A 7,969-nucleotide genomic window follows, 5' to 3' on the forward strand; every position below is an offset into this window, starting at 1 on the left:
GTGTGTGTGTGTGATTGGTGTGTGATTGGTGTGTGTGTGATTGGTGTGTGTGTAATTGGTGTGTGTGATTGGTGTGTGTGTGTGATTGGTGTGTGTGTGATTGGTGTGTGTATGTGTGATTGATGTGTGTGTGTGTGATTGGTGTGTGTATGTGATTGGTGTGTGATTGGTGTATGTGTGATTGATGTGTGTGTGACTGGTGTGTGTGTGATTGGTGTGTGTGATTGGTGTGTGTGATTCTGTGTGTGTGTGATTGGCGTGTGTATCTGTGATTGGTGTATGATTGGTGTGTGTGTGATTGGTGTGTGACTGTGTGATTGGTGTGTGTGTGATTGGTGTGTGTGTGATTGGTGTGTGTGTGTGATTGGTGTGTGTGTGTGTGATTGGTGTGTGATTGGTGTGTGTGTGATTGGTGTGTGACTGTGTGATTGGTGTGTGTGTGATTGGTGTGTGTGTGATTGGTGTGTGTGTGTGATTGGTGTGTGTGTGTGTGATTGGTGTGTGATTGGTGTGTGTGTGATTGGTGTGTGTGTGATTCGTGTGTGTGTGATTGGTGTGTGTGTGTGTGTGATTGGTGTGTGTGTGTGAGATTGGTGTGTGTGTGATTGGTGTGTGTGTGTGATTGGTGTGTGTGATTGGTGTGTGTGTGTGTGTGATGGGTGTGTGTGTGATTGGTGTGTGTGTAATTGGTGTGTGTGATTGGTGTGTGTGTGTGATTGGTGTGTGTGATTGGTGTGTGTGTGTGTGTGATGGGTGTGTGTGTGATTGGTGTGTAATTGGTGTGTGTGATTGGTGTGTGTGTGTGATTGGTGTGTGTATGTGTGATTGATGTGTGTGTGTGTGTGATTGGTGTGTGTGTGTGATTGGTGTGTGTGATTGGTGTGTGTGCGTGCACACTTGTATTTTTCATGTGTAGGGTCCACTGAGCTGCTGCTTCTGAGAGTTTATCATTTTCACCAAACTTAAACAATTTTTGTACCTTTTCACCTCAAATTTATTTTTGAACTTCCACCCCTTCTCCAACACAAATTTACATAGTTTAAACTGCTTAATATTGCCCCTAGCTCAATTAGGCTCATTTTCTTTCTTTTCTTCTCTCATTACTTCATTTTGCATGTATTCTATGTCTGTCTTCAAGTTCACTGATATTTTCTACTGTAGTCTCAAATCTGTTATTAATCCAACCCACTGAAACACTCATATCAGATACATGTTTAGCGTTTAGAAGATTCATTTCATTTTCATATATCTTTTTTAAAAATAATTGGGCATATTTATGGTAGGTGTTTTAATGTGCTTCTTTTCGACTTTTATCATTTTTGTAGTGCCTGGGATTGATTTATTGACTTTTTTCTTGATTGTGTGTCACATTTCCTGGCTTTGGGGGATGTTTAGTCATTTGATTGAATGCCTGACATGGTGATGTGTGCTGTCTTCCTTCAGAGAATGTTGGGCCTACTCTACTTTGCAGAAAATCAAGTTATTTGCAGTCCAGTCTGATCCATTTAGGTTACATTTTAGGCTTTGCTGGGGATGGTGGAGAGGAACCTTCAGTACGGGGATAGTTCCACCTGACTGCTAAGGTGTGGCTCCACAGAGCCTTCCACTGGATACCCCAGGCTGGTTGGAACTTGAATGTCTTCCTCCCCCAATATGGTATTAACATACCTGAGAAATGTTAATGTCAATGTCCTCAGGTATCCTTTGCCTGGTTTTATGAAGTTGCACTCTAGGCATGCATGACTAGTACTCAGCCAAGTCCCATGGTGACTCCCATATAGACTCCTGGGCACTTTTTCTGCTTTTTTCTATAGCACTTCCCTGCAAACTTTAGACGTCTCATCCTTTCGCTGACTTAATTCTGACACTCCCAGACTCTTTTGCATTTCTCATGACCACATCCACATAGCAGGAATTGTCTTCGGGAAGAAATATGGCACATGTGAGACTCGCCTTTACTTCTTCTCTTTGAAATCACAGCCCTGGGCTGCCTGTTGTCCAATATTTGGGAAGAGTTGTTTCGAATGTTAAGTTTTCAAATTTCTACTTACTTTTATAGGAGAAATTAGGTCTAATCCTTGATATTCCATCCACAGGAAGCAGAAGTATTGGTGTACGCTGTAGGCGGAGTCCATGTATTTGCTTTAAAATGTTTTCTTTGAACTGTAGCTTTCTACTTCATACTTTTAGTGAGTATAGAATGTATCCAGCGTTTTTACTGCATCGAACAAGATGATCAAATGTAAGACATTCTCTTTATTCTATCACTGCGGTGAACTACGTTAGCTGACTTCTGAATGGTAATCCAAGGTCACGCTGCTGGAAAAATCCAACTTCATGTTATACTGTACTATTTAGATTTTGCTATATTTGGATTACTAATATTTTGCTTAGAGTTTTTCATCTAAGTCTGAGAAACGTGCCTGTAATTTCCCATTCTTGTAAAGCCCTTGTCAGGTTTTGGAAACATGGTTATGTTGACCTTATTAACTAACTTGATGGTATTTTCTTATTTTATGTTCCCAAGATGATGTTGCAAAAGTTTTCTGTATTTCTTCCTATATTTGCTCCATTTTATAAGTAAAACTATGAGTTCATAGAGATTTGAAAAAAAAAATCTTTTAAATAGGCTGGGCGTGGTGGCTCATGCCTGTAATCCCAGCACTTTGGGAGGCTGAGGCGGGAGGATGACCTAAGGCCAGGAGTTCGAGACCAGCCTGGCCAACATGGTGAAACCCCATATCTACTAAAAATAAAAATAAAAAAAATTAGCCAGGCGTGGTGGTGGGCGCCTCTAATCCCAGCTACTACGGAGGCTGAGGCAGGAGACTTGCTTGAGCTGGAGAGGCAGAGGCCGCAGTGAGCCAAGATCACACCACTGCACTCCAGCCTGGGAAACAAAAGCAAAAAAAAACTTAGTCTCCAAAAAAAAGTGTAAATAATTTAATAGATACATAAATATTAAAACATCCTATTTCTTTTTAATCAGTTTTAGTAAGTTTTGTGTTTTGTAGAAGTGTCCATTTCCTCTAAATTTTCATATCAACTTTAAAAAGCTGTTTATAATTTTCCCTATGCCTTTTTTGTATCTATTGGATCTACAGTGATTACTCCTCTCTCTTTTCCAAAATTAGCGATTCGTGCCTTCTCACCTTTATCCTTTAGTTTTGCTAAGAGTTTAATGATTATCTTATTTTGGGGATATTAGCTTTGCTTTCATTGATTTTCTTTGCATGTTTGTATTTTTAAATTTTAATTTCTTAACTTTTATCTTCTTATCATTGTTAGTTTCTTCTTCCTACTTTATTTGGTATTAATTTGTTGTGCTTTTCCTTTGATTTTTAAATATTCATATTCAGATGAATAGATATGTATCTAGGTAAGTGCAAAACTGAACTCTGGTCTTTTTTGTATGCAGTGTTACGTAGTGTTCTATATGTGTCATTTAGATTGTTTGCTAATCATATTCAAATCTTCTGTATCTACATATACATATCTCTATTTAGACATCTTAACAGTTGTTTCAAGTATCTATTTCTATAGCTAAATATAGATATGAATATCTAAGCATAAATATCTAGATATAGGCAGGTATCTAGATATGGATCCAGATGGATGGGCATAAGTTTCTTTCTAAGCACAGACTTAGCTGCATTCCACACATTTGTACCTTATATTTGTACTATCATTTAATTCAACATGTTTCTGTTTCATTTTCAATGTAATGTTTTTCTTTTATTCATGACTATTTAGAAATGTATTGTTTACATCCCAAATATTTAGCATTTCCTGGTCACCTTCCTGTTCATACTCAAAATTATGTCAATTCTTTGAGAAATTCTGGACTTGCTTTCTGTCCCAGCTGTAGTCAGTGTTTGCAGATGAGCCGGGTGCACTTGAAAACTCTGAGTACGTCATTGCTACAGGCAGCCTTCTGTGTATCCCACTCAGGCCAAATGTGTTGACCTTGTTGAAATCCTCTGTATTCTTATTTGTTCGCTTATTTGATTCATGATTGAAATAACTGTGTTAAATCTTCCACGATGATTTCTGCCTTATGTATTTGATCCTTACCACTGCCTTGTGGGTTAACTCTTTCACCATTATGGAAACAATCCCTTTATATTCCTAATAAATGTTCTTGCCCTAAACCCTACTTCGTCTGTGTTCCGTTCTACCAGCTTTCTCAGTTATTATTGTGAGACAGGTAATGCACTCCATCGTTTTACTTTTAACCTTTCATATGTAATGTGTGTTTTTTGTAAACATTCTATGTTTACGTTTTGTTTTTGTTTTTATCCAGCCTGACAATGTTGGCATTTTAATTGCTGCTTTTAGTTCCTCTACATTAAAAGTAGTTGCTGACATGTTTGATTTTGTGTCTACTGTTTTTTTTTTACTTTTCCACACATTCTATTTCCTTGTTAACTAGCCTCTTGCTTTCTTTTGAATTAGTTAAATATATTTCACCATTCTTCTTTCCCCCTCTAGCTTCTTCCTATACTTTTAATTTAATTTCATTGTTTACTTCTTAGAGTCAAATTTAATACCGTAACACCGCTGAAAAAACACTAGACCCTTGTAGCCCTTTAATTGCATGCGACCTCCTTCTACCTCATGTTTTGTTATTTATGTATCTCGATGACATATATACGGTGTCAAACAACATAGCCCAAACTGGGGATTACAAGAGAAGATTACTACAGTTGTAACTGTTATTACAGCAACAACAACAACACGGAATAACCAATTGGTATATGTCAAGTATGGTTCTAAATATCTTACATCAATTATTTTATGTCTTCTTTGCAGCCAACCTATGGTCTAAATGCCATTATTTTCCCAATTTACATACAAAATAAATAAGGCACAGAGAGGTTAAGACATTTTCTTCAGGTCACACAGTTGGCAGAGCAGAGATTTGGAACGAGGCCGTCTGGCCTGACTCCAGGTTCTCAACCCCTGGCTCTGCTGCCTCCCATGAGCCCCAAAGGCTGAAAACTCATGATGTGCTGAAGATTCCAATTTTGAAATATGGTCTTGGGTATACTGGGAAGTTCATGGAACCAATTTTCTAACCAAGATGATACCTCTATACAGTCCTGCTGTAAGTCCGAAAATATAAAATGCAAACATTCACTAAACACATTTTTATGCAATCATAGTTTTAGAATAGAGTTTAATGACAGCAAAAGTTATCTCTAAGCCCTGTCCTTATTGCACTGACCGTCAACGGAAAGACTTTCATCACAACTTTGACCTGTAGCTTTTAATTGCAGTTGTCCTTAAGCAGGACCTGCTAAGGAAAGAAGAGCATTCCAGGTGTCATCTTGGTCTGGACAGTCAGAGACAGCTCTCTGAAGGCCGTGACACTGCCAGGGAGCCCTGGGTGGGAGGCGAAGAGCCATCGGTTGAACTGGCCTATGTGAGGGATATAAGGCTGGAAGGACCTGGCCCATTTGGGAAAAGGGAGGAAGGTCAAATAATTGCTGGCGCCACGTCCAGAGGGAAACATGGAGCAAAACGGAGGAAAATTTAGCAGGGGCCAGGTCAGGCAGGACAGTCCAGGCCAGGCTACAAAACTGAGATTTAACTGAGGAATAAAGGAAAGCTCTTAAGGGATTACAAGACAATAATAGCATGATTTGAATTGTTGAATTCCATTTTTAAAAAGATCTTCCTGACTGTGTTACAGAAAATAGTTTAAGGAGACTGAGAGGTGAAGCAGTCAGCGGCCCCAGAGAGCTGGTTTCCCCAGTAAGGAGTCAGGGTGGCTTAGAGTAAGGTGTTGGCAGTGGTGATGGAGAGAACCGTGCAAGAAAAGATTTGGGAAGGAAGTATTGACTGTATTAAGTAATCGAATATGAGCTTTAAGGAGAGGTTTGTGTGAAAAACCCTCTCTAGTTTTTGGCATAAGCAACGGGGAAGCGGGGGGATATTTCTCCAGGAAGGTGAGCCTGGGTTTCAAAGGAAAGTCTCTAAGTTTGTGACAGATTGAGTCGATGCTACTTGGGAGGCATCCAAGTGGAATTTTCTACTAGGCAGCTGCAAACACCTGTTTGGAGCTCATGGCAGAGACCTGAGCCAAACACAGACATTCAGGAGTTGCAAGTGCAGAGACTGTAATTTAAGCCGTGGGAAACAAGGAACTGTCTCAAAGAGTCAGAAGTGGATGCAGGAGTGTGAAGAGACCAGCAACCTGAGAAGATCAAACTCGTCCTTTCATCTCGGGTCAATGGCTACGGCTGCTAATCAGCGTCACCTCTGGGTTATCTTCCTGCTAGTTTTTTTTCTTGGTACTTCTTGAGGATGAAGGACTAGGGCACATTATTTTATCCATTCTTCCTTAACTCCTCAGCCACCCTTTCCTGAAACATTCCAGCATCCAATTTGTCTCCCGAACTGAAAGGTTTTACAGCCATCTGCTCGTGTCCACCCCATGGCCCCTAGATTTATACCCCAAATCCAGACACCCTTTTCCTTTACAAGAACTTCTGTGTTAGGCTCCTAAAAAGCTCGCCACTTCCAACCTTCTTCATACCTTGCCGCCAGAATTCTCATCCTTAGATCAAAACAAGCCACGCCTTCCTCTGCTCCAACACCTCCGTTGCCAACTACTTACTGCCTAGAGGAAAAGCCCACAGGGTCTGTTACTTTCCGAGTGCTCTGCACCCTCCTCCTCCTCCGGTCCATCTTCCTCTTTTCTCTTTCAACAATTACCATCTGCCAATCAGCACAGCACGGTTCCACCTACACATCTGGCTCTTTTGTGCCTCTGAGTCTTTGCCTAATTTGTTCCCTATGCTTGAAATGCTCTTCCTGACTTTTTCAGACCTAATGCCAAGTGCTGGGCACGTGTCTAAATTCTACCACCCCCAGCTCTGGGCCCACACAGGAAGAACACATTGCACACTCAGGACATCCACGTGGGGCTTGTGATCACCTCTGACCAACAGGACAGAAATAATATGACTCTTCCATGGCCTGCCTTACAACAAAGCTCCACGTCCATCCTCCTGCCTCTGCCCTTTCCATGGCACCCTGGAGGCTGTGTGTTGAAACTAGCTCCATCCCAGGAGGACAGAAGGTCCCTGAACAGCTGCATAGAGGACTGTCCACTGCCTCTACCCACCAACTACTTGGGGTATGATGTAAGCGGATCAATTCTTTTTTGTGCCAAGCATCTAAGAGTTTATTACTTGTCACCACAGCACAGCATCCACACCCTGACTGATGTATGTATTTTCTTCACCTCTCAAACTTCTATTCACCCTGCAGATGTCAAAGGAGTCACACTGCTCTTTGAGCAAACCTCCCAGCTCACCTGGTTTCTCTTCCTTTGCTTCTTTTTGCTCAGGGAGTTTTTTTAAAATAGCCTTCAGGCCAGGCACGTTGTCTGAAGACTATAATCCCAGCACTTTGGGAGGCCGAGGCAGGTGGGTCATGTGAAGCCAGGAGTTCTAGGCCAGCCTAGCCAACATGGTGAAACTCTGTCTCTACTAAAGATACAAAAAAAAAAAAAAAAAAATTTAGCCAGGCATGGTGGGTCGTGCCTGAATCACGTGAACCTGGGAGGTGGAGGCTGCAGTGAGCCGAGATCATACAACTGCACTCCAGCCTGGGCAACAGGGCGAGATTCTCTCTCAAAAAAACAAACAAAATAGACTCAAACCCGTTGTTTAACTCTTTATGTCTATCTCTCCTTATAGGACGCAAAACCCCAAATGGCAGGGAAGTGTCTTCAGCTCCTTTACCTGCAGATCCTCAGTGCTCAACTCACTTCTCTCCACAGAGCAGCTGCTGCGGCCTGCAGAGGCGCTAGGGAAGTAGGCATCTGTGGTTTGATTTGCCGAAAAGCCTCCTGCCTCTGATTCTCTGCTTTGGTGCCTACAGGGAAGCAGGAGCCCAGGAGAGTCAGAGTGACACCATTTTAAGTTCAGCTCCATCTTGTACCTTTTTTTTTTTTTTT

This window comes from Colobus angolensis, unplaced genomic scaffold, assembly GCF_000951035.1.
Source record: "Colobus angolensis palliatus isolate OR3802 unplaced genomic scaffold, Cang.pa_1.0 Scaffold208, whole genome shotgun sequence".
Classification (NCBI taxonomy): domain Eukaryota; kingdom Metazoa; phylum Chordata; class Mammalia; order Primates; family Cercopithecidae; genus Colobus; species Colobus angolensis.